Here is a 27,045-nt window from a genome sequence, read left to right as displayed (position 1 = left end):
GACCCACAATATTAGGTATCCAACCTTCAAGGGGCTTTGTAGTCTTGCTGTCCACACTTCCCTCTCTGAGTTCATTTGATATCATTATATTGGCTACCGCTGCTTAACAGTCTCCTTAGTATGAACCCTTTCAGCCCCTACACTCTTATTCAACACTGGAAAAGGTGAAATAACTGCAAATAAAGTAATTCCAGCACTAAGCCAACCTTTATTTCCATGTGCACTGTCCATGGGCTCTGACCAACCAGCTCAGTGCCAGTCCCCAGAGTGAGGAGACTCACTGAATACCCTGTTTATCTAATTTTCTCTGATATTTCTTTCTTCTAGTTTTTTTTTATCTATTTTTTCTTTATTTTCCCTCGTAATGTGTGTGTGTATGTATATGTGTGTGTGTATCTGTGTGTGGTGTGTGTGTGTATGTGTATGTGAGCATGTGTGTGTGTGCATGTGTTTATGTGTGTGTATGGGTGTGAGTGTATGGGTGTGTATATGTGTGTGTATATATGTATGTGTGTGTGTATGTGTGTATGTGTGTGTATGTGTGTATATGTATGTGTGTATGTATGAATGTGTGTATGTGTGTGTGTATGTGTGTGTGTCTGTATGTGTGTGTATGTGTGTATGAATGTGTGTATGAATGTGTGTATGTGTGTGTATGTGTGTGTATGTGTATGTGTGTGTGTACGTGTGTGTATTTCTGTGTATGTGTGTGCATGTGTGTGTATATATGTGTGTGTATATGTGTGTATATGTGTGTGTATGTCTGTGTATGTGTGTGTATGTATGTTTGTGTGTATGTGTGTGTATGTGTGTGTGTATGTGTGTGTATGTGTGTGTATGTATGTTTGTGTGTATGTGTGTGTATGTGTGTGTATGTGTGTGTGTGTGTGTGTGTACACGCACAGATGGTACTTTCTATGCCGCTGCTGTCAAGACAATTAGGTATTCTGCTTCCCATGCAAACAGGTAATACAATATACAAACTCCAATGGCAGTGTGGTGCCAAGTTATATCGGTGTATTGTCCAATAACTGGCAGACATTATGGAATAATATGTCTCTTTGATTGTCTGGAGAAGGAGGTACTCCAACTGTGCTCAACTAACCCGTACTTACAAAATTCAGAACTTAGTGCCCAGCATGCGAGACCATTGGGCTATTCAGCCACATTGACTAAATACCTCGCCTGACTGCAATATGAATTACAGACATATTGCAGCCTGTTCAGAGATGTTATTCCACACCTCTGGACCAGGTAAGACCTCTGGATCAGAGATGTGGATTCTACCACTGCACAGCAAGAGACCTACAACAGAAACCGATTTACAATTATTAGCTGACCAATAGTGTGATTTATTTGCACATGCTAGAGACTATGTTTATTCACACTCAGAACCTTACTCTTAATGGGCAAAAGGAATATAGAGTCATAGAGTCCTACAGCACAGAGACAGGCCCTTCGATCCAAACTGGTCCATGGCGACCAAAATGCCTATCAACACTAACCCCATTTCCCTGCACTCAGCCTACATCCTTCTAACTCTTTCCTATTCATGTCTTTGTCCAAATGCTTTTTAAATATTGTTCATGTACCCGCCTTAACCAGTTCCGCCGGCAGATCATTCCATATGCGTACCACCCTCGGTGTTAAAATGTTGCCCCTCCGGTTCCCTTTTACTCTTCAAAGTCTGGGAGAAGATTTGTAGCTCGGGTGCTCATTGTTGTGGTTCTGTTCGCCGAGCTGGGAATTTGTGTTGCAGACGTTTCGTCCCCTGTCTAGGTGACATCCTCAGTGCTTGGGAGCCTCCTGTGAAGCGCGTCTGTGATGTTTCCTCCGGCATTTATAGGGGCTGGTACCTGCCCCTTCCGGTTGTCAGTTCCAGCTGTCCGCTGCAGTGGCCGGTATATTGGTAACATCATCAGAGGGACCTCTGAGAGGTGCTATTGTTCTGACCCGCTTGGTTTTTATGTGGATTCGGTCTGTTGGGGGGAGCCTCACTTCCGGGTCTTCTCTGCAGCGGTTTGTACACCGGCTCTATCTCTGTCTGCTTTTAGTTGGCCTTCTTGGTCGAAAACCAAGCTTCAGAGAACTCTCTGGCATCGCCTGTCCTGGGATAGTAACTTTGTCACTGTCGGATTGATGAAGGGCATTCCTGATGAAAGGCTTATGCCTGAAACATTGACTCTCCTGCTCCTCGGACGCTGCCTGACCGGCTGTGTTTTTCCAGCATCACACTCTCAACTCTGATCTGCAGCATCTGTAGTCCTCACTTTCTTTCATTGTTGAGTCGCTGGCCCTCTTGGTCTGTGTGTACAGAGATGAGGGAGAGTGGATCATGTTGTTTAGGTTCCTGCTGGTGATTGTGAAGTCAGATGGCTGGTTTCCTTCCTGTTTTTCCGAGGTAGTGCTTGTTGCAGTTATTGCAAGGGATTTTGTATACCACGTTGGTCCTACATGCCGTGGGTATGGGGTCCTTTGTCATAGTGTGACTGCTGGTTGGTGTGCTTCCACAATACCTAATGGTCATAACAACCTGCTAGTTAATTCTGATATGTTCTTCACATAGGGTAAGGTGGCCAGTGTGTTGGTAGGTCACCTGTCTTCTGTTGGACAGAACAACATCACTTCACGGCAGTCACTCTGATGATGTTACCCAGCACGATAACAAAATGTCTGCAAGCTAACCCAGCAACTCAGTCAGATAACCAACTCCCTCATCCACAACCTGAGCTATAGATCTTCACAAAAACATTAAAAATGGGATTTCCGAGTTTGTGATGAAAATCAGTTGAAATCTATTTTGTGAAGTAAATTTTAAGATGCTCCAAGGTTTTTTTGGACAAATTGAGTGAGTGGACAAGAGCGTGCTGGAAGGAATGGAGTGCAAAATAATCCACGTTGGTGGGATAAACAGAAATGTAGACCCTCTTTTCAAGACTGAGAAGCGTTGATTGTCTAAAGGGATCTGAGGGTCAATGTTCAAGAGTCAGTGAAAGCAACAGCGGATGGGAAGGCAAATGGCATGTTGGCTTTTATAGCAAGAAGATTTGTGTACAAGAGCAAAAATGTTTGGGTCCAGTTGTACAGAACACTGGTGATACTGCACTTGGAGTAATGCGCATTGTTTTAGACATCTTACTGAAGGAAGGTTATGTGTTTTTCATTTTTTTAAATGGAACATGGGCAGTGCTGACAAGACATTTGTTTCCTATCTTCAATTAAGTTTGAACTAAATAGCTTGTTTGGACCTTTCAGAGAGCAGTTGTGGGTCGGGAATCACATGCAGGCCAGATCAGAAAAAGGAAGGCAGATTTCCTTCCCTGAAGGACATGAGTGATCCCCAAAGGTTAATACTTGTACTGTCCAAATTTCTGTGTGCCATTATCCCATTTTAATGTTCAAATCTGGCACAGTCCTATAGTGAAAATTAAAGATGTTTCACTTGGCTGGGAGGTTCTAAAAGAGGGGGACATAGTCTCAGAATAAAAGGTAGACCATTTAGGGTTGGGGTGAGGAGAAATGTTCTCACCCAAAAGATTGTGAATGTTTGGAATTTTCTGCCCCACAGAGCTATGGGTGCTCCATCATTGAGTTAATTCAAGATCGAAGGACTTGAGATACCAACAGTATCAAAGGAATGGGCATATGTGGGAAAATGGCATCGAGGTAGAAGATGAGCCATCACCTCACTGGTGGAGACAGATTGAATGGTTGTATGGCCCCTTCCTGTTCTTATTTCATCTGCAATTGTGACCTTAAATTTGTGGCATCTTCTTACCAATGTGCTGCCAATAGAAAATTGTTCTCTTTATTCTCTCTATCAAGACCACTCCTGATTTTGCACATCGCTACTAAATGTTTCTTTAGCCTTCTCTGTTTGAAGCACAAGACCAGATCCTCTAGGACTCCTTCATTCATTGTATTGTTCCAGTAAACCTCCTGCATACCTTCTCCAAGGCTGTGACAACCTTCCAAAAATGTACTGTCAAAAATTTGACACAATACTTCAGTGATTTATATAGGTGTAGCATAGCTTCCTTGCTTTTGCACTCTGTCTCTATTAATAAGTCAAGCATCCCATATGCTTTATCTTTCAAACAGCTTCATCAGCTTGTCCTGCCAGTTCCCCTGATTTGTGTTCAAATGCCTGAAACTCTCCCTGTGCCTCCACCTCCTCTCTACTATCCCATTCCACTTCTTTCCACTTTGTCTAACAAAGCAAATTTCTTCACATATTTTCACATGGAACAGATCCTCTGTTTGTCTGTCCATTTCACCAATCCACACTCTCTTCCCATCTCTTGCAGTCCTTCACACTGACACTCCTGAGTCATCTGCAAGCTTTCGAATTATCCCCCTTGCAATCAAATCCAGGTCTTTCATGTACAACTGCGGAATCGAACCACATAGAAGGTGGCCATGACATTCTGACAAAGAGTCACTGGATTCGAAACATTAACTCTGCTTTCTTCCCACAGATGCTGCCAGGCCTGCTGAGCTTCTCCAGCAGATTCTCTTCTTGCTTCAGACCTCCAGCGTCTGCAGTTCTTTGCTTTGATGTAGAAGGAGGCCATTCAGCCAGCTGGGCACGTACCTTTGTTCGCCGGACCACCATTTATTGTCCATTCCTAATTGCCTGGTGAACTCCTTCTCAAGAGACAAAAAAAATCTGCAGATGCTGGAATCCAAAGTAGACAAGCAGGAGAATGGAAGTACACGGTCAGCGTCAGGAAGTGGAGAAGCTGGAGAAGGGTTATACACAAAGTGTTGATTTCTCCACCTCCTGATGCTGCCTGGCTGCCTGTGTTCTTCCAGCCTCCTGCTCGAAATCTTTCTCAAAGGCTAGCCTAGCCAGGAATGCTGTCAACACAAAACCATAACATGTAGGAGCAAATACTGGCCATTTGGCCATTGCGTTCACTCCAGCCATTCAGTGAAACCATGGCTGATCTGATAATCCGAAACTCCACTTTTTTGCCTTTTCCACATAACCCTTGATTCCCTTCCTGATTACAAATCTCAGCTTTGAAAGACCCAGGCTCAACAGTCCTCTGTGAGAAAGGACAGGGACCCCGGGTTTGATCCCAGCCTCGGGCGGCTGTCTGTGTGGGGTTTGCACGTTCTCCCTGTGTCTGTGTGGGTTTCCTCCGGGTGCTCCAGTTTCCTCCCACAATCTAAAGATGGGCTAGGTGGACGCTAGATTTCCCATAGTGTCCAGAGATGTGTAAGTTAGGTACATCAGTCAGGGGTAAATGTAGAGTAATTGGATGGGGGAATGGGTCTTGGCTGGGTTACACTTTGGAGGGTTGGTGTGGACTTGATGGGCCAAATGGTCTGTTTCCACACTTGAGGTATTCTATGAAAAGCTGAAACTGTGTTGCTGGAAAAGCGCAGCAGGTCAGGCAGCATCCAAGGAGCAGGAGAATCAACGTTTCAGGCATAAGCCCTTCTTTAGGAATCTTCAAGAAGGGCTTATGCCCGAAATGTCGATTCTCCTGCTCCTTGGATGCTGCCTGACCTGCTGCGCTTTTCCAGCAACACATTTTCAGCTCTGATCTCCAGCATCTCACTTTCTCCTAGAGGATTCTATGAAAAGCATAGAAGTTATGATCTGAGAATGTAAGAGGTTGATTTTATTCCTCACGAGGGTTTAGGCAGATGGTTCCTGGGGCATGTTGAAGCCTGAGGACAGAGAGAGTAGTAAGAATGGCAGGTGGTGATTATTGGGGTGCCACAGGGACCCAGCTACTCATAATATATGGGAATGATTTAGATAAGGGAACTAAATTCAATATCTCCAAGTTTGGAGGTAACACTAAGCTGGGTGGGAGGGTGAGCTGTGGGGAGAATGGAGAGATGTTGCAGTGTGATTTTTACAGGCTGAGTGAGTAGCCGAATGCATGGTGGATAGGGTAAAAACAATGACTGCAGATGCTGGAAACCAGACGCTGGATCAGTGGTGCTGGAAGAGCACAGCAGTTCAGGCAGCATCCAACGAGCAGCGAAATCGACGTTTCGGGCAAAAGCCCTTCATCAGGAATGCTCTTCCAGCACCACTGATCCAGAATGCATGGTGGGTGCAGTTTAATGAGGATAAATGTGAGGTTATCCACAAATGGGTAGGCAGATTATTGGTCGAATGGCTACAAACGGAGAGAGAGGAAAGTTCAATGAGATCTGGGTGTCTTCATGCGCCAGTCACTGAAAGTAAGCGCACAGGTGTAGCAGGCAATAAGGAAGGTAAACTGTATATAGGCCTTCATAGCGAGAGGATTCGAGTACAGGAACAAGGGTGTCTTACTGCAATTATACAGGGCCTTGGTAAGGATACACCTGGAATAGTGTGTGCAGTTTTGGTCTCCTTATCTGAGGAAAGATGTTCTTGTTCTAGAGGGAGTACAGCAAAAGTTTACCAAATTGACTAACTGGGATGGGCAGGATTGATGAATGAGGAGAATTGTGTCAGTCAGGTTGTATTCACTGGAGTTTACAAGGATATGGGGAGATCTCAGAGAAGCCTATAAAATGGTAATCAGGACTAGACAAGTTAGATGCAGGAAAGACCACTTCCTGCACGGTGGCACAGTGGTTAGCACTGCTGCCTCACAGCACCAGGGATCCAGGTTCAATTCCCACCTCAGGCAACTGTCTGTATGGAGTTTGCATATTCTCCCCATGTTTGCATGGGTTTCCTCCCACAGTCCAAAGATGTTCAGGTCAGGTGAATTGGCCATGCTAAATTAGCCGTAGAGTTAGGTGTAGGGGAATGGGTCTGGGTGGGTTGCTCTTCAAAGGGTCGGTGTGGACTTGTTGGGCCGAAGGGCCTGTTTCCACACTGTAAGTAAGTAATCTAATCAAAGGAAGCTATGCTAAATTTCCCATAGTGTTCAGCGATGTGTATGTTAGGTGCATTAGCCAAGGAGAACAGTAGAGTAATAGGGTAGGGGAGTGGGTCTGGGTGGGTTACTGTTCAGAGGGACGGTGTGGACATGTTGGGCCAGATGGCTTGATTCTGTGCTGTAGCGATTCGATGATTCTTTGCTTCCCAGTGGTGGGGGGAGGCTGAAAATGACAGGCTCTTGCCCAAAACGTCGATTTTCCTGCTCCTCGGATGCTGCCTGACTTGCTGTGCTTTTCCAGCACCACTGTAATCTAAAATCTGGTTTCCAGCACCTGCAGTCCTTGTTTTTACCTTGGGGGAGGGGAGGGGGGGAGGGGAGGAGTCCAGAGCCAGGGGTCTTAGTTTAAGGAGAAGGGGTAAACCTTTTAAGAGTGAAATGAGAAGAAATGTATTCACCCAGAGAGTGGTGAGCCTGTGGGATTCATTACCACAGGGAGTGGATGAAGCCAAAACATTACGATGAAGGGTCACTGGAACCAAAACATTATCTCTGCTTTCACTGCACAGATGTTTCCTTACCTGCGGAGTTTCCCCAGCAATTTATGATTTCTTTTCTGATTTCCAGCAACTGCAGATTTTTGGCTTTTTTTCTGAAATCACTTTCTGCATCCACTGTTGCTCGGTATTTCCAACATTTTCTGTTTGTGTTTCAGACCTCCCCATCTTCATAAGATCCAAAGTGGGGACGTTCACCGATGACTGCACAATGTTCAGCATCATTCGCAACTCCTCAGATATTGAAGCAGTCCGTGTCCGAATGGAACAAGATTTGGACAATATCAGGATGGGGCTGACAAGTGCTGAAAATGTGTTGCTGGTTAAAGCACAGCAGGTTAGGCAGCATCCAAGGAACAGGAAATTCGACGTTTCGGGCCAGAGCCCTTCATCAGGAAAATGATTTTCCTGATGAAGGGCTCTGGCCCGAAACGTCGAATTTCCTGTTCCTTGGATGCTGCCTAACCTGCTGTGCTTTAACCAGCAACACATTTTCAGCTCTGATCTCCAGCATCTGCAGACCTCACTTTTTACCCTGGGGCTGACAAGTGACAAGTAACATTCATGCCACATTGCCAGCCAATGACCATCTCCAGCAGGAGACAATCTACACATTGACCCTTGCCATTCAATGGTGTTACCATCACTGAATCCCCACTCTATCAATAACCACTGATCAGAAACACAACTGGATCTGCCACATAAACACAGCGGCTACAAGAGCAGGTCAGAGGCTGGGAATCCTGTAGTGAATAACTCACCTCCTGACCCCCAAAGCCTGTCCACCATCTACAAGGCACAACTCAGGAGTGTAATGGAATACTTCCCACTTGCCTAGGTGAGTGTAGCTCCAACAAAGACTCAAGAGACTTGATACCATCCAGGACAAAGCAGCCAATTTGATTTGAAGAGCAAAGAACAAAGAAAATTTACAGCCCAGGAACAGGCCCTTCGGCCCTCCATGCCTGAGCTGATCCAAATCCACTGTCTAAACTTATCGCCCAATTCCTAAAGATCTGTATCCCTCTGCTCCCCACCTACTCATGCATCTGTCCAGACCCATTTTAAATGAATCTACCATGCCTGCCTTTATTACCTCTGTTGGCAACGCATTCCAGACACCCACCACCCTCTGTGTGAAGAACTTTCTGTGTGTATCCCCCTTAAACCTTAAACTTCTCATCTTGAACGCGCAACCTCTCATTATTGAATCCTTCACCCTGGGAAAAAGCTTATCTCTATCCACCCTGTCTATACCCTTCATGACTTTGTAAACCTCAATCAGGTCCCCCCTCAATCTCCTTTTTTCTAATGAAAATAAACCTAACCTACTCAACCTCTCTTCATAGCGAGCACCTTCCATACCAGGCAACATCCTCGTAAACCTTCTCTGCACCCTCTCCAAAGCGTCCACATCCTTTTGGTAATGTGGCGACCAGAACTGTACACAGTATTCTAAATGTGGCCGAACCAATGTCTTGTACAATTTTAACATGACATGCCAGCTCTTATGTTTGCCCCACCTCCACAAACATCCCCTCCTCCATCACTGATGCTCAGTCACAGCTGTGTATGCTATTGGCAAGATCCATTGCAGAAGAACACCACAGATCCTCAGGCAGTACCTTCCAAATCTACAACCACTTCCATCTTGAAGGACAGGTGCATGGGAACACCACCTCCTACAAATTCCCCTACAGTCCACTTACCATCGTGAATTGGAAATATGTCACTTGGTCCGTGTTCCTGGGTCCACGTTGCAGGGTTCGTGTCACTGCTTCAGTGTTAATGTATCACTGGATCAGAGTCACTGTGTCACCGGGTCCGTGTCGCTGAGTACGTGTCACTGGGTCATTGTCATGGGGTCAGTGTCACTGGGTCAGAGGCACTGGGTCAATGTCGCTGGGTCCCTGTCACTGGATCAGTGTCACTGGGTCAGTGTCTCTGGGTCCATGTAACTGAATCAGTATCGCTGGGTCAGTGTCGCTGGGTCAGTGTCGCTGGGTCAGTGTCTCTGGGTCCATGTCACTGGTCCCTGTCACTGGGTCAGTGTCTCTGGGTCCATGTAACTGAGTCAGTATCGCTGGGTCAGTGTCATGGGGTCAGTGTCACTGGGTCAGTGTTGCGGGGTCCGTGTCTCTGGGGAATGTCACTGGGTCCCTGTCACTGGGTCAGTCTCCCTAGTTCAGCTTCTCTGGGATCGTGTCGCTGGGTCAGAGTCGCTGGGTCCATTTAACTGGGTCAGTGTCGCTGGATTAGTGTCGCTGGGTCAGTGTCACTGGGACATTATCACTGGGTCCCTGTCACTGGGTCAGTGTCTCTGGGTCCGTGTCACTAAGTCAGTGTCGCTGGGTCAGTGTCACGGGGTCAGTGTTGCAGGGTCCATGTCTCTGGGTCCATGTCACTGGGTCACTGGGACAGAGTCACTGGGTCAGTGTCACGGGGTCCATGTCGCTGGGTCCCTGTCACTGGGTCCGTGTCACTGGGTCAGTGTTACTGGATTTGGGTCACTGGGTCCGTGTCACTGGGTCCGTGTCACTGGGTCAGTGTCACTGGGTCCATGTCACTGGGTACCTGTCACTGGGTCCGTGTCACTGGGTCCGTGTCACTGGGTCCATGTCACTGGGTCCGTGTCACTGGGTCAGTGTCACTGGATCCATGACATTGGGTCCCTGTAACTGGGTCAGTCTCCCTGGTTCAGTTTCTCTGGGTCAATGTCACTGGGTCAGTGTCTGGAGGTCAATGTCACTGGGTCAGTGTTTCTGGGGCAGTGTCACTGGGTCAGTGTCACTGTATCAGTGTTGCGGGGTCAGTGACATTGGGTCAGAATCACTGGGTCAGGTCACTGGGTCAGTGTCTCTGGGTCAGTGTCGCTGGATCAGTGTCGCTGGATCAGTGTCATTGGTCCGTGTGTCTGGGTTAGTGTCACTGACTCAGTGTCACTGGGTCAGTGTCACGGGTTCCGTGTCTCTGGGTCAGAGGCACTGGGTCAGTCTCACTGGGTCTGTGTCACTGGGTCAGTGTCACTGGGTCAGTGTCGCTGGGTCCATGCAACTGGGTCAGTGTTGCTGGGTCAGTGTCAATGGGTCAATGTCACTGGGTCTGTATCACTGGGTCAGTGTTGCTGGGTCAGTGTCACTGGGTCAGTCTCACTGGGTCAGTGTCACTGGGTCAGTGTCGCTGGGTCCATGCAACTGGGTCAGTGTTGCTGGGTCAGTGTCAATGGGTCAGTGTCACTGGGTTTGTGTCGATTGGTCAGCGTCGCTGGATCAGTGTCACTGGGTCAGTCTCACTGGGTCAGTGTCACTGGGTCAGTGTCGCTGGGTCCATGCAACTGGGTCAGTGTTGCTGGGTCAGTGTCAATGGGTCAGTGTCACTGGGTTTGTGTCGATTGGTCAGCGTCGCTGGATCAGTGTCACTGGGTCAGTGTTGTTGGGTCAGTTTCACTGGGTCAGTGTCGCTGGGTCAGTGTCATTGGGTGCAAGTCGCTTAGTCAGTGTCACTGGGTCAGTGTCCTTGGGTCAGTGTCACTGGGTCAGTGTCTCTGGGTTTGTGTCGCTGGGTCAGTGTCGCAGGGTAAGTGTCACTGGGTCAGTGTTGCTGGGTGAGTGTTGCTGGGTCGGTGTCACTGGGTCCCTGTCACTGAGTCAGTGTGTCTGGGTCAGTGTCACTGGGTCAGTGTTGCTGGGTGAGTGTTGCTGGGTCGGTGTCACTGGGTCCCTGTCACTGAGTCAGTGTCTCTGAGTCAATGTCACTGGGTCAGTGTCGCTGGGGCAGTGTCCCGGGGTCAGTGTCACCAGATCCGTGACACTGGAGCAGTGTCCATGGGTCCGTGTCACTGGGTCATTGTCGCTGGGTCAGTGTCTCTGGGTCAGTTTCTCTGGGTCAGTGTCTCTGGGTCAGTGTCACTGGGTTAGAGTCACTGAGTCATTGTCACTGGGTCCGTGTCTCTGGGTCATTGTCGCTTGGTCAGTGTCTCTGGGTCAGTGTCTCTGCGTCAATGTCACTGGGTCAGTGTCGCTGGGGCAGTGTCCCGGGGTCAGTGTCACCAGATCCGTGTCACTGGAGCAGTGCCCATGGGTCCGTGTTACTGGGTCATTGTCGCTGGGTCCGTGTCATCAGTCCATGTCTCTGGGCCAGTGTCACTGGGTCAGTGCCTGGGGGGTCACTGTCACTGAGTCTGAGACACTGGGGCAGTATCACTGGGTCAGTGTCGCTGGGTCAGTGTCACTGGGTCAGTGTCACTGGGTCCGAGTCGCTTAGTCAGTATCACTGGGTCAGTGTCTCTGGGTCAGTGTCATTGGGTCAGTGTCTCTGGGTCAGTGTCTCTGGGTCAGTGTCATTGGGTCAGTGTCTCTGGGTCAGTATCACTGGGTCAGTGTCTCTGGGTCAGTGTCATTGGGTCAGTGTCTCTGGGTCAGTGTCTCTGGGTCAGTGTCATTGGGTCAGTGTCTCTGGGTCAGTATCACTGGGTCAGTGTCTCTGGGTCAGTGTCATTGGGTCAGTGTCTCTGGGTTTGTGTCTCAGGGTCAATGTCTCTGGGTCAGAGACAAGGACCAATGACACTGATCCAGCGACACTGACCCAGTGACACTGACCCAGAGATACTGACCCAGAGACACTGACCCAGAGACACTGACAGAGCAACACTGACTCAGTAACACTAAGCCAGAGACACCGACCCAGTGACATTGACACCCCAGACACTGACCCATTGACACTGCCCTAGCGACACTGACCCAATGACACTGACCCAGTGACCTGACCCAGAGACACTGACAGAGCAACACTGACTCAGTAACACTAAGCCAGTGACACTGACACCCCAGACACTGACCCATTGACACTGCCCTAGCGACACTGCCCTAGCGACACTGACCCAGTGACATTGAGCCCCAGACACCGACCCAGTGACACAGACCCAGCGACACTGACCCAGTGACACAGACCCAGTGACCGGAACCCAGCGATACGGACGCAGTGACACTGACCCAGAGACACGGACCCAGTGTTACAGGGTCTGTGTCTCTGGGTCAGAGGCACTTGGTCAATGTCCCTGGGTCTGTGTCACTGGGTCAGTGTCACTGCGTCCCGTGTTGCTGGGTTCCGGTCACTGGGTCCATGTCTCTGTTTCCGTGTCTCTGGGTGAATGTCGCTGGGTCAGTATCTCTGGGTCAATGTCACTGGGTCAGTGTTGCTGGGTCAGTGTTGCTGGGTCATTGTCGTTGTGTCAGTGTTGCTAGGTCAGTGCCTCTGGGTCCATGTCACTGGGTCAGTGTCGCTGGGTCAGTGTCTTTGGGTCAGTGTCGCTGTGTCAATGTTGCGGGGTCCGAGTCTCTGGGTCAGAGGCACTGGATCAGTGTCACTGGGTCTGTGTCACTTCGTCCCTGTCACTGGGTCTGTGTCACTGGGTCAGTGTCGCTGGGTCAGTGTCACTGGGTCAGTGTCGCTGGGTCAGTGTCGCTGGGGTAGTGCCAATGGTCAGTGTCTGGGGGTCAATGTCACTGGGTCAGTGTCGCTGGGTCAGTGTCGCTGGGTCAGTGTCACTGGGTCAGTGTCGCTGGGTCCATGTAACTGGGTCAGTGTCGCTGGGGTAGTGTCAATGGTCAGTGTCTGGGGGTCAATGTCACTGGGTCAGTGTCGCTGGGTCAGTGTCACTGGGCCTGTGTCACTGGGTCAGTGTCATTGGGTCAGTGTCACTGGGTCTGTGTCACTAGGTCAATGTCACTGGATCAGTGTCACTGGGTCAGTGTCGCTGGGTCCATGTAACTGGGTCAGTGTCGCTGGGTCAGTGTCGCTGGGGTAGTGTCTCTGGGTCAGGTCACTGGGTCACTCTCCCTGGGTCAGTGTCGTTGGGTCAGTGTCTCTGCGTCAGTGTCACTGGGTCAGTGTTGCTGGGTCAGTGTCTCTGGGTCAGGTCACTGGGTCACTCTCCATGGGTCAGTGTCGCTGGGTCAGTGTCTCTGCGTCAGTGTCACTGGGTCAGTGACACTGGATAAGTGTCTCTGGGTCAGGTCTCTGTGTCAGTGTTGCTGGGTCAGTGTCTCTGGGTCAGGTCACTGGGGCAGTATCACAGGGTCTGAGTCACTGGGTCAGTGTCTCTGGATCAGTGTCACTGGGTCACTCTCTCTGGGTCAGTATCGCTGGGTCAGTGTCTCTGCGTCAGTGTCACTGGGTCAGTGACACTGGATCAGTGTCGCTGGATCCATGTAACTGGGTCAATGTCTCTGGATCAGTGTCTGGGGGTCAATGTCACCAGGTCAGTGTCACTGGGTTAGTGTCGTTGGGTCAGTGTCGCTGGGTCAGTGTTGCAGGATCCGTGTCTCTGGGTCGGGGGCACTGGATCAGTGTCACTGGGTCCGTGTCACTTTGTCTCTGTCACTGGGTCTGTGCCACTGGGTCAGTGTCTCTGGGTAAGTGTCACTGGGTCAATGTCGCTGGGTCAGTGTCACTGGGTCAGAGTCACTGGGTCAGTGTTTCTGGGTTAGTGTCAACGGGTAAGTGTCGCTGGGTCAATGTCTCTGGGTCCATGTTACTGGGTCAGTGTCGATGGGTCAGTGTCACTGTTTCAGTGTCACTGTTTCAGTGTTGCTGGGTGAGTGTTACTGGGTCGGCGTTGCTGGGTCCCTGTCACTGGGTCAGTGTCTCTGGGTCAATGTCACTGGGTCAGTGTCATTGGTGCAGTGTCCCGGGGTCAGTGTCACATGGCCCGTGTCACTGGGGCAGTGTCCATGGGTCTGTGTCGCTGGGTCAGTGTCACTGGGTCATTGTCGCTGGGTCCGTGTCCTTGGGTCAGAGTCTCTGGGTCTGTGTCTCTGGGTCAGTGTCACTGGGTCAGTGTCTCTGGGTCAGTGTCTCTGGGTCAGTGTCACTGGGTCAGTATCTCTGGGTCTGTGTCACTGGGTCCGTGTCACTGGGTCCATGTCGCTGGGTCCGTGTTGCTGGTCAGTTTCACTGGGTCTGTGTCTCTGGGTCAGTGTCACTGGGTCCGTGTCTCTGGGTCAGTGTCACTGGGTCAGTGTCACTGGGTCAGTGTAACTGGGTCCGTGTCTCTGGGTCAGTGTCTCTGGGACAGTGTCACTAGGTCAGTGTATCTGGGTCAGTGTATCTGGGTCTGTGTCACTGGGTCAGTGTCGCTGGGTCAGTGCCATCAGTCTGTGTCTCTGGGTCAGTGTCACTTGGTCAGTGTCACTTGGTCAGTGTCTCTGGGTCAGTGTCTCTGGGTCAGTGTCACTGGGTCCGTGTCTCTGGATCAATGTCACTGGGTCAGTGTCACTGGGTCCGTGTCGCTGCGTCCGTGTCTCTGGTCAGTGCCTCTGGGTCAGTGCCTCTGGGTCCGTGTCTCTGGGTCAGTGTCACTGGGTCAGTGTCGCTGGGTAAGTGTCACTGGGTCAGAGTCACTGGGTCAATGTTTCCGGGTTAGTGTCAACGGGTAAGTGTCGCTGGGTCAATGTCTCTGGGTCCATGTTACTGGGTCAGTGTCGTTGGGTCAGTGTCACTCAGTCTGTGTGTCTGGGTCAGTGTCACTGTTTCAGTGTCACTGTTTCAGTGTTGCTGGGTGAGTGTTACTGGGTCTGCGTTGCTGGGTCCCTGTCACTGGGTCAGTGTCTCTGGGTCAATGTCACTGGGTCAGTGTCATTGGTGCAGTGTCCCGGGGTCAGTGTCACATGGCCCGTGTCACTGGGGCAGTGTCACTGGTTCATTGTCGCTGGGTCCGTGTCCTTGGGTCAGAGTCTCTGGGTCTGTGTCTCTGGGTCAGTGTCTCTGGGTCAGTGTCACTGGGTCAGTATCTCTGGGTCAGTGTCTCTGGGTCAGTGTCACTGGGTCAGTATCTCTGGGTCTGTGTCACTGGGTCCGTGTCACTGGGTCCATGTCGCTGGGTCCGTGTTGCTGGTCAGTTTCACTGGGTCTGTGTCCCTAGGTCAGTGTCACTGGGTCCGTGTCTCTGGGTCAGTGTCACTGGGTCAGTGTCACTGGGTCCGTGTCTCTGGGTCAGTGTCTCTGGGACAGTGTCACTAGGTCAGTGTATCTGGGTCAGTGTATCTGGGTCTGTGTCACTGGGTCAGTGTCGCTGGGTCAGTGCCATCAGTCTGTGTCTCTGGGTCAGTGTCACTGGGTCAGTGTCACTTGGTCAGTGTCTCTGGGTCAGTGTCTCTGGGTCAGTGTCACTGGGTCAGTGTCACTGGGTCCGTGTCGCTGCGTCCGTGTCACTGGTCAGTGCCTCTGGGTCAGTGTCACTGGGTCAGTGCCTCTGGGTCAGTGACTCTGTGTCAGTGTTACTGGGTCCATGTCTCTGGGTCAGTGTCACTGGGTCAGTGTCTCTGGGTCAGTGTCACTGGGTCAGTGTCGCTGGGTTCATGTAACTGGGTCAGTGTGTCTGGGTTAGTGTCTCTGAGTCTGTGTCACTGGGTCAGTGTCTCTGGGTTCGTGTCTCTGGGTCAGTTATTCTGGGTTCGTGTTGCTGGGACATAGTCGCTGGGTCCGTGTCTCTGCGTCAGAGTCGCTGGGTCCATGTAACTGGAGCAATGTCTCTGGTGTAGTGTCTCTGTTTCCGTGTCTCTGGGTCCACGTTGCTAGGTCAGTGTCTCTGGGTCAGTGTCACTGGGTCAGTATCGCTGGGTCAGTGTCACTGGGTCAGTCTCTCTGGGTCAGTGTCGCTCTGTCAGTGTCACTCTGTCCGTGTCTCTTGGTCAGTATCACTGGGTCAGTGTCACTGGATCCGTGTCACTGGGACAGTGTTATTGGGTCAGTGTCACTGGGTCAGCGTCTCTGAGTACGTGTCAATGTGTCATTGTCGCCGGGCCAGTCTCCCTGTGTCAGTGTCTCTGGGTCAGTGTCTCTGGGTCAGTGTCACTGGGTCCGTGTCTCTGGATCAATGTCACTGGGTCAGTGTCACTGGGTCCGTGTCGCTGCGTCCGTGTCTCTGGTCAGTGCCTCTGGGTCAGTGCCTCTGGGTCCGTGTCTCTGGGTCAGTGTCACTGGGTCAGTGTCGCTGGGTAAGTGTCACTGGGTCAGAGTCACTGGGTCAATGTTTCCGGGTTAGTGTCAACGGGTAAGTGTCGCTGGGTCAATGTCTCTGGGTCCATGTTACTGGGTCAGTGTCGTTGGGTCAGTGTCACTCAGTCTGTGTGTCTGGGTCAGTGTCACTGTTTCAGTGTCACTGTTTCAGTGTTGCTGGGTGAGTGTTACTGGGTCTGCGTTGCTGGGTCCCTGTCACTGGGTCAGTGTCTCTGGGTCAATGTCACTGGGTCAGTGTCATTGGTGCAGTGTCCCGGGGTCAGTGTCACATGGCCCGTGTCACTGGGGCAGTGTCACTGGTTCATTGTCGCTGGGTCCGTGTCCTTGGGTCAGAGTCTCTGGGTCTGTGTCTCTGGGTCAGTGTCTCTGGGTCAGTGTCACTGGGTCAGTATCTCTGGGTCAGTGTCTCTGGGTCAGTGTCACTGGGTCAGTATCTCTGGGTCTGTGTCACTGGGTCCGTGTCACTGGGTCCATGTCGCTGGGTCCGTGTTGCTGGTCAGTTTCACTGGGTCTGTGTCCCTAGGTCAGTGTCACTGGGTCCGTGTCTCTGGGTCAGTGTCACTGGGTCAGTGTCACTGGGTCCGTGTCTCTGGGTCAGTGTCTCTGGGACAGTGTCACTAGGTCAGTGTATCTGGGTCAGTGTATCTGGGTCTGTGTCACTGGGTCAGTGTCGCTGGGTCAGTGCCATCAGTCTGTGTCTCTGGGTCAGTGTCACTGGGTCAGTGTCACTTGGTCAGTGTCTCTGGGTCAGTGTCTCTGGGTCAGTGTCACTGGGTCAGTGTCACTGGGTCCGTGTCGCTGCGTCCGTGTCTCTGGTCAGTGCCTCTGGGTCAGTGCCTCTGGGTCTGTGTCTCTGGGTCAGTGTCACTGGGTCAGTGTCACTGGGTCCGTGTCGCTGCGTCCGTGTCACTGGTCAGTGCCTCTGGGTCAGTGTCACTGGGTCAGTGCCTCTGGGTCAGTGACTCTGTGTCAGTGTTACTGGGTCCATGTCTCTGGGTCAGTGTCACTGGGTCAGTGTCTCTGGGTCAGTGTCACTGGGTCAGTGTCGCTGGGTTCATGTAACTGGGTCAGTGTGTCTGGGTTAGTGTCTCTGAGTCTGTGTCACTGGGTCAGTGTCTCTGGGTTCGTGTCTCTGGGTCAGTTATTCTGGGTTCGTGTTGCTGGGACATAGTCGCTGGGTCCGTGTCTCTGCGTCAGAGTCGCTGGGTCCATGTAACTGGAGCAATGTCTCTGGTTTAGTGTCTCTGTTTCCGTGTCTCTGGGTCCACGTTGCTAGGTCAGTGTCTCTGGGTCAGTGTCACTGGGTCAGTATCGCTGGGTCAGTGTCACTGGGTCAGTCTCTCTGGGTCAGTGTCGCTCTGTCAGTGTCACTCTGTCCGTGTCTCTTGGTCAGTATCACTGGGTCAGTGTCACTGGATCCGTGTCACTGGGACAGTGTTATTGGGTCAGTGTCACTGGGTCAGCGTCTCTGAGTACGTGTCAATGTGTCATTGTCGCCGGGCCAGTCTCCCTGTGTCAGTGTCACTGTGTCCATGTCACTGGGTCAGTGTTGCTGGGTTTGTGTCGTTGGATCTGTGTCACTGGGTCAGAGTTTCTGGGTCTGTGTCGCTGGGTCTGTGTCTCTAGGTCAGTGTCACTGGGTCTGTGCATCTGTGTCCGTGTCACTGGGTCAGTGTCACTGGGTCCGTGTCGCTGCGTCCATGTCACTGGTCAGTGCCTCTGGGTCAGTGACACTGGGTCAGTGTCTCTGGGTCAATGTTACTGGGTCAGTCTCACTGAGTCGGTGTCACTGGGTCCGTTCCTCTGGGTCAGTGTCACTGGGTCCGTGTCGCGGTGTCAGTGTATGTGGGTCAGTGTATGTGGGTCAATGTCACTGACTCTGTGTCACTGGGTTGGTTTCTCTGGGTCAGTGTCTCTGAGTCCGTGTCGCTGGGTCAGTGTCACTGGGTCAGTGTCTCTGGCTCAGAGTCATTGGGTCCCTGCCACTAGGTCCATGTCACTGGGCCAGTGTCACTGGGTCAGTGTCGTTGGGTCAAAATCCTGGGATCTCCTCCCGAATGGAATTGTGGGTCTCCTCCAGCACGTGGTCCTCAGTGATTGAAGTAAGCAGCTCTCCAACACCTCTTCAAGGGCAATCAGAGAGGTAATAAATGCTGTCCTCCTCTCCCATTGATGCTCAGGTGTCACCAGTGATTTAGAAATAGTTCCAACATCACTGAGGCAAGTTTTTTATGCAGAAGCTATGGAATTTGGAGTTTAGTAGATTAAGGGGAGACTTATTAGAAACTTACAAGATAATACATGGCTTGGAAAGGGTGGACGCTAGGAATTTTTTTCCGTTAGACGAGGAGCTAGGACCCGTGGACACAGCCTTAAAATTAGAGGGGGTCAATTCAGGACAGAAATGCGGAGACATTTCTTCAGCCAGAGAGTGGTGAGCCTGTGGAATTCATTGCCGCAGAGTCCAGTGGAGGCCGGGACGCTAAATGTCTTCAAGGCAGAGATTGATAGATTCTTGATGTCTCGAGGAATTAAGGGCTACGGGGAGAATGCGGGTTAGTGGAGTTGAAATGCCCATCAGCCATGATTGAATGGCGGAGTGGACTCGATGGGCCGAATGGCCTTACTTCCACTCCTATGTCTTATGGTCTTATGGTCTTATGAGCTGCCAGAGAAAGTGGTGGTGCCTGGTGCAATTATAGCATTATAAAGACATCTGGATGGGAACATGACCTGGAAGGGTTTAGAGGGATGCAGGCCAAATGCTGGCAAATGTACGAGATTAATTTAGGATATCTGGTCAGCAGATGGGCGGGTTGAACTGAAAGGTCTTTTCCCATGCTATACAATTCTATGATTCTGGATTAGTGGTGCTGGAAGAGCACAGCAGTTCAGGCAGCATCCGAGGAGCAGTAAAATCGACATTTTGGGCAAAAGCCCTTCATCAGGAATAAAGGCAGAGAGCCTCTCAGTCTGTATTTCTGATGAAGGGCTTTTGCCCAAAACGTCGATTTTACTGCTCCTCAGATGCTGCCTGAACTGCTGTGCTCTTCCAGCACCACTAATCCAGAATCTGGTTTCCAGCATCTGCAGCCATTGTTTTTCCCTAATTCTATGATTCTGTCTGGAGAAGTTTGGTCTTCAACACTTTTTGTTCTTCTGCTTTGTTGTTCTTCATTACCAAGTGCATGTTTTGTAGAGGCAGGTCCCGTGACAGTGTTTTGAAAACGAACAGGGGAGACCTTTCTGGCATCCCACCCAGGTACATATCCCTCAATCAACATCACAAACCTCGGATTTATCCGGTTATTGTCATGTTGCTGTTTGTAGGGACTAACTGTGCATTAATTAGCTGCCATATTTCCCACATTACAGTAGCAAATCAACTTCCCAAGCCAATCTTACAGCTGGAAGGCCTTTGTCAACATTGCTGAAAGCAAGCGCTTCCTTTCGCTTTGATAGACTTCACGTTTCAGTCCAAAACCTGCCAGTGAATTGCTGAAGGAATGGACTGGGCCAATTGTATAACCATTTCCCAATGTTCCGAAGAGTTATTTCTGTGAAGGACCCAGTCAGGAACAGACACAAAAAGTAACTTTAAATCGAAAAGCTGTCAGCTTTCATGTTCTTTTGTTGGAATCAGTGTGTCTCACCATTTGCCGATCCTGTTAATAGTGCTTTCATAATGTATTTAAATCGAATTCACAATCTATTTAAATCTCGAGGTGCCATGTGAGCATGCTTGCTGGAACACAAGCCAACCTGGGACAGGATCAGATTCGATGTGTAACCCGGCACCGATGGAGAGAGTGTTGGCAGCGGCAAAATGAACAGAAGCTAGTGCACAGTGTGTGTCTCCGGAGAAACGTCATTGGAAGGTGTTTGTGATGCATGGCACACTGTAGACTATCAACTGAAAATGTGGGTTAGCTCTCCTTTAAAACTGTGATACGTTGCAGTAAAAGAAAGGGCTCCTTTAATAAGTAGAAGCTGGCCCCGGCGCACAGAAGCTTTTCAACCAGAGATGATTCAAGATTCGATTCCATGTCAGCGTTACAGTCGGTGAATTTAGATGTTGGTACATATTTATGGGATACAACGTAGCTTATGTTCAACACATTTTTAACCAATCTGATCAGGCGTGTTATGACACACCTCTTAGGACATAGGGCATAGAACAGTACCGCACAGGAACAGGCCCTTCGGCCCATCGTGTCTGTGCTGACCATTCCTAACTAATCCCATTTCCTGCACATGGTCTATATCTGTCTACTCACTGCCTGTTCAGGTGTCTATATAATTGTCTCTTTAACATTGCTATCCTATCTCTCCTACCACCTCCCCTGGCAGTGCAGTCCAGACACCTACCACCCTCTACATTAAAAACGTTACCTTTGCACATCTCCTTTAAACTTTCACCCTCTCACCTTAAACCTATGCTCCCTTGTATTTGACATTTCCACCCTGGGGAAGAGACTCCAACTATCCATCCTATCCATACCTCTCATAGTTTTATATACTTCTATCAGGCCACCCCTCAGCCTTCAGTGAAAATAACCAAAGTCTGTCCAACCTCTCCTTAACACAATCCAATTGAGACAGCATTCTGGTAAAACTCTTTTGCACCCTCTCCATAGCCTCCAGTTCCTTATGAAAGTGCGGGGACCAGAAATACACACAATATTCCACTTGTGATCTGAACAAAGTCTTCTTCAGCTGCAGCATGACTTGTCAATGCTTATACTCAATGTCCTGACCAATGAAGGTAAGCATGCCTTACACCTTTACCACCTTTCCACTTGTGTCACCACTTTCAGGAAGTTATGAACCTGCATCCCCTGATCCCTTTGGATATCACTGCACCGAAGGGTCCTGTCATTTACCGTCTGCTCTTGTGTTCCTTAGAATTCTGGCAAAAATCCCAAAAGTTCCTGGCACTTCATCTCCCTTTAGCTTCAAGGAACATGTTTAATTTTTCTTCATTATTACTCTTCCTCCTCGTTCACATTTAATTAATTTAGAATTCTTTTGTAAACTTTCGAATTGACTTTAAGCTCTAACACTCTGGGGGTCTGGAGCAGATGGGGCTTAATTAAATGCAGGCCTCCTGGCTCAGAGGGAGGGACACACCACTGAGCAAGATATCAAGAACTGTACAAACCAAGAGCAGGAGTAGGCCATTCGGCCCTTCAAGCCTGCTCTGCCATTCAATACGGCCATGCTTCATCATCCAACTCAGTCTCCTGTTCCTGCTTTCTCCCCATACCCTCTGAGCCCTTCAGCCCTATGAACTATATCCAAGTCCTTCTTACAAACACCTAATGTTTTGGCCTCAACCACTTTCTGTGGCACTCTCTGAGGGATGAACTTTCTCCCTGCTCAGTCTGAAATGGCCTGGCCTGTAGACTTAGATTGTGATCCGTACTCTGTCGGTATTAGAAAGGCTACTCTCAGTGAGTGTATATGGCAAAGGTCAAATGATGATAGAGTGTCATGATAGAGGTTTGTACCCAATCGTGTTCTACAGGTCACCCCTCAGCCTCTGGTGCTCCAAGGAAAAGCGCCCCAGCCTCTGCAGCCTCTCCCTGTAGCTCAAACCCTCCAAGCCCGGCAACATCCTTGTAAATCTATTCTGAACTGTTTCAGGTTTAACAATATCTTTCCTACAGAAGCTTTTCACAAGTGATGTGCAGCACGGTGGCACAGTGGTTAGCACTGCTGCCTCACAGCGCCAGAGACCCGGGTTCAATTCCCGCCTCAGGCGACTGACTGTGTGGAGTTTGTACGCCCTCCCCGTGTCTGTGTGGGTTTCCTCCGGGTGCTCCGGTTTCCTCCCACAGTCCAAAGATGTGCAGGTTAGGTGGATTGGCCGATTGCTAAATTGCCCGTAATGTTAGGTAAGGGGTATGGATGGGTGGCGGATCGGTGTGGACTTGTTGGGCCGAAGGGCCTGTTTCCACACTGTAAGTAATCTAATCTAATGTGGTGACATTCTCACAAGGGAGTAAAGGGTTGCCAACTGAAGGGGATTACTGCTTGTTAAATGCCTGTTGAAGAGACCAATCCGTCTCAGTAATATTCAGCCTCCGATCTTACCAAACTTGCTCAGCAAGCTCACCATCGGGAAAACTGAACAAGAAAATCAGAACCAGCATCGTACACAGGTTCAGCTTGCTGCTTGCTTGCAATGAATGACCTGTTATTGGAAACCAAATCTCGGTGCCTTTGTAAGATGGCACCAGAGCATTAGGCACCGGTGAATTTATGGGATCTCCATTGAGTGGCAAGTTCTTCCAGGAATGGTGTGTGGTGAGATACAGCAGAAATCAGACATGGGAGATGCCATAGGGTGGGGTAGATAATTGTTCCACAGAGACCATTCCCTCCATGAGTGTCTAATTAGGTCCACGCCCTTCACCAGCCCACCCTCCACACCCAGCACCTTCCCTCGCTACTGTACGAGGTATAAAACCTGAGACTGCATCTCCCCCTCACCTCCGTCCCAGGCCCCAAAGCATCTTTTCGCGTCTAGTGAAGATTTTCCTGCACAACCAGCCACCTCATCTACTGCGTCTGTTGCTCTCGGTGTGCTCTCCTCTACATCGGAGAGACAGGACGCCAACTCGCGGAGCGGTTCAGGGAACATCTCTGGGACACAAGCACTAAATGACCCCACCGCCCTGTGGCTGATCACTTCAACATCCCCTCCCACTCCCCCAAGGACATGCAAGTCCTGGGCCTCCTCCACCAACAAATCAAAGCACTTGCCAACTGGAGGATGAACACCTCACATTCCGCCTTGGGACCCTTCAACCACATGATATCAACGTCAATTTCACCAGTTTCCTCATTTCCCCTCCCCCCCGTCATCTCTGTTCCAACCCTCCAACTCGGTACCACACTCATGAGATATCCTACCTATCCATCTTCCTTCCCAGCTATCCACTTCACCCTCCCCTCTGACCTATCAAAATTAGCCCCTACCTGCATCTACCTTTCACCTTCCCACCTCCCTCTGCCACCCCCCCCCACCCCTCCCCAGCCCCACCCCACCCTCCTATTTATCTCTCAGCCCCCTTGGGCCCCCCACATTCCTGATGAAGAGCTTATGCTTGAAACGTTGATTCTCCTGTTCCTCGGATGCTGCCAAACCGGCTGTATCTTCCCAGTGCCACACTTTTCAGCCTAGATAATTAATTAAGTGAGTTTGGAAAGACAGGGAGAGGGAAATCTCTAAACTTCTCAGTGACAAGTCCTTCAAAACACTCAGAAACAACTCAGAAAAGAGAGAATTCTGGAAAATCTCAACAAGTCTGGCAGCATCTGTAAGGAGAGAAAAGAGCTGAAGTCTAACTGAGAAATAGGGAGGAATTTATACTAGGCTGCGAGAAGGTGAGTCATGGCTCCAGAAGCAAAGATAACAATAAAGAGGTGATAATGACAGTGCATAGAGAGATTATAGGGAGGTGAGGAGCTGTGTTACTTTATGAAGCAACTCAACTTGGCACGAGCAAATTGTAAAATCCTCCCCATAGTTCTCAGCATAGAAAGGAGCCCTAACAAGATTGGGTAAGCCAATTCTGAAAAATCCCACGACTCATTTGGGGCGGCACGGTGGCACAGTGGTTAGCACTGCTGCCTCACAGCGCCAGGGACCTGGGTTCGATTCCCGCCTCAGGCGACTGACTGTGTGGAGTTTGCACGTTCTCCCCGTGTCTGCGTGGGTTTCCTCCGGGTGCTCCGGTTTCCTCCCACAGTCCAAAGATGTGCGGGTCAGGTGAATTGGCCATGCTAAATTGCCCGTAGTGTTAGGTAAGGGGTATATGTAGGGGTATGGGTGGGTTGCGCTTCGGCGGGTCGGTGTGGACTTGTTGGGCCGAAGGGCCTGTTTCCACACTGTAAGTAATCTAATCTAATCTAATCTAATCATTAAACTAGACTCTACGATTCCCCAGTCGATTATCCCATGAATCTTATCAGCGTTCCAGAAAGATTCCAGCATTTATAGAGTCATACAGCACAGAAGAGGTCCTTCGGCCTATCAATTCTGTACTATCTATCTACACAAATCCCACCTCTGGCATTTCCCAAAGGCATTTCACCCACAGCCTTTGAGGCTTATGACATTTCAATTACTCATTTACATTTGATCAGTTTCAGCTAAAATGCTCTCTTTTTAGACAGAGAGATGGACTTAAAATGCGTACAATGATTATTCATTAAAGTTTTAATTTTCTTCCAACTTCCATTATTGATTATATTGATTCATCAATTATAATATATTTCAGTCAAGGTTCATTAGCTTTGTAATCATCTGTTTCAAAACTGGCCACTACTCAATGTAATGTTTAAAATGATTTCTGCAGATGTATGTCAGTGTTAAAATGACTTTCTTTTCATTATTAGATTACTTACAGTGTGGAAACAGGCCCTTCGGCCCAACAAGTCCACACCGACCCGCCGAAACGCAACCCACCCATACCCCTACATTTACCCCTTACCTAACACTACGGGCAATTTAGCATAGCCAATTCACCTGACCCGCACATCTTTGGACTGTGGGAGGAAACCGGAGCACCCGGAGGAAACCCACGCAGACACGGGGAGAACGTGCAAACTCCACACAGTCAGTTGCCTGAGGAGGGAATTGAACCCGGGTCTCTGGCGCTGTGAGGCAGCAGTGCTAACCGCTGTGCCACCATGCCGCTCATATATTGGTTATATGAGCGAATATAGTATAAAAAATTGTCAAGTTGAACTAAAATCTAACTGCCCCAACCTTACCAAAACAACACACTCAGTTGGCATCACATCTACTCCCTCTACCACTGACGCTCAGTCGTCGCAGTGTGTGATTAGATTCCCTACAGTGTGGAAACAGGCCCTTCGGCCCAACAAGTCCACTCTGACCCGCCAAAGGGTAACTCACCCAGACCCATTTCCCACTGACTAATGCACCTAACACTATGGACAATTTAGCATGGCCAATTCACCTAACTTGCAAGTCTTTGGATTGTGGGAGGAAACCGGAGCACCCGGAGAAAACCCACGCAGACACGGGGAGAATGCACAAACTTCACACAGACATTCGTCCAAGGCTGGAATCGAACCTGGGTCCCTGGCTCTGTGAGTGCTAACCACTGAGCCACCATGTTACCCCAATGTAAAAGATGCACTGCAGAAATTCACTTTACACCTTATCATTCAAACCCAGAACCACTTCCATCGAGAAGGACAAGGACAGCAGATACATGGGAACACCACCCCCTGCTAGTTTCCCCTCCAAGCCACTCACCATCCTGACTTGGAAATATGTCGCCGTTCCTTCACTGTTGCTGGGTCAAAATCCTGTTGGCATTGTGGATTTACCTACAGCACATGGACTGCAGCAGTTCAAGAATGCAGCTCAGCCCCACCTTCTCAAGAGCATCTACTAACAGGGGTTAAATGCTGGGCCCAGCTAGCAACTCCTACATAGCACAATATTTTAAAAGAATATCTTACAACAGCATGGGGCAAGATCAAATCACTAGCATGTTGCAGTTGTACAGGACATTGGTGAGGGCATACTTGGAGTATTCAGTTTTGGTCACCTTGCTATCAGAAGGATGTTATTAAACTGCAAAGAGTGCAGAAGATATCTACAAGAATGGTGCCAGGACTTAAGGGTCTGAGTTATTGGGCGAGGTTGGACAAGTGAGGACTTTTTCTTTACAGTGTAGGAGATTGAGGGGGGAATCTGAAATAAGGGTATACGATCATGAGAGGCATGGATTGGATGAATGCACTCAGGTTTTCTTGCCCAGGGTTGGATAATCAAGGACTAAAGGGTGTCAGTTTAAGGTTAGAGGGGAAAGAATGTTGCAGTTGTATAAGACTCTGGTGCGGCCTCATCTGGAGTATTGTGTGCAGTTTTGGTCGCCATACTATAGGAAGGATGTGGAGGCACTGGAACGAGTGCAGAGGAGGTTTACCAGGATGTTGCCTGGCATGGTAGGAAGATCGTATGAGGAAAGGCTGAGGCACTTGGGGCTGTTCTCATTGGAGAAAAGAAGGTTTAGGGGAGACTTGATAGAGGTGTACAAGATGATTAGGGGTTTAGATAGGGTGGACACTGAGAACCTTTTTCTGTTAATGGAGTCAGCTGTTACTAGGGGACACAGCTTTAAATTAAGGGGTGGTAGGTGTAGGACAGATGTTAGGGGTAGATTCTTTACTCAGCGGGTTGTGAGTTCATGGAATGCCCTGCCAGTAGCAGTGGTGAACTCTCCCTCTTTATAGTCATTTAAGCGGGCATTGGATAAGCATATGGAGGTTATTGGGCTAGTGTAGGTTAGGTAGACTTTGGTCGGCGCAACATCGAGGGCCGAAGGGCCTGTACTGCGCTGTATTGTTCTATGTTCTATGTTCTATGTTCTATGTTCTAATAAAAGGGAACTTGAGGGTCAACCTTTTTACACAGAGAGTAGTACACATATGGAATGAGCTGTCAATGGGAGTGGTTGAGATGAGTACATGAACAATATTTAAAAGGCATTTGGACAAATGCATGGATAGGAAAAGCTGAGAAGGATATGGGCCAAGTGCAGGGACATGGGGTTAGCGTGGATGGACATTTTGGTCGGCATGGA

The sequence above is a fragment of the Hemiscyllium ocellatum genome, chromosome 17 (genome assembly GCF_020745735.1).
Source record: "Hemiscyllium ocellatum isolate sHemOce1 chromosome 17, sHemOce1.pat.X.cur, whole genome shotgun sequence".
Classification (NCBI taxonomy): Eukaryota; Metazoa; Chordata; class Chondrichthyes; order Orectolobiformes; family Hemiscylliidae; genus Hemiscyllium; species Hemiscyllium ocellatum.
This window is presented reverse-complemented; position numbering follows the sequence as displayed.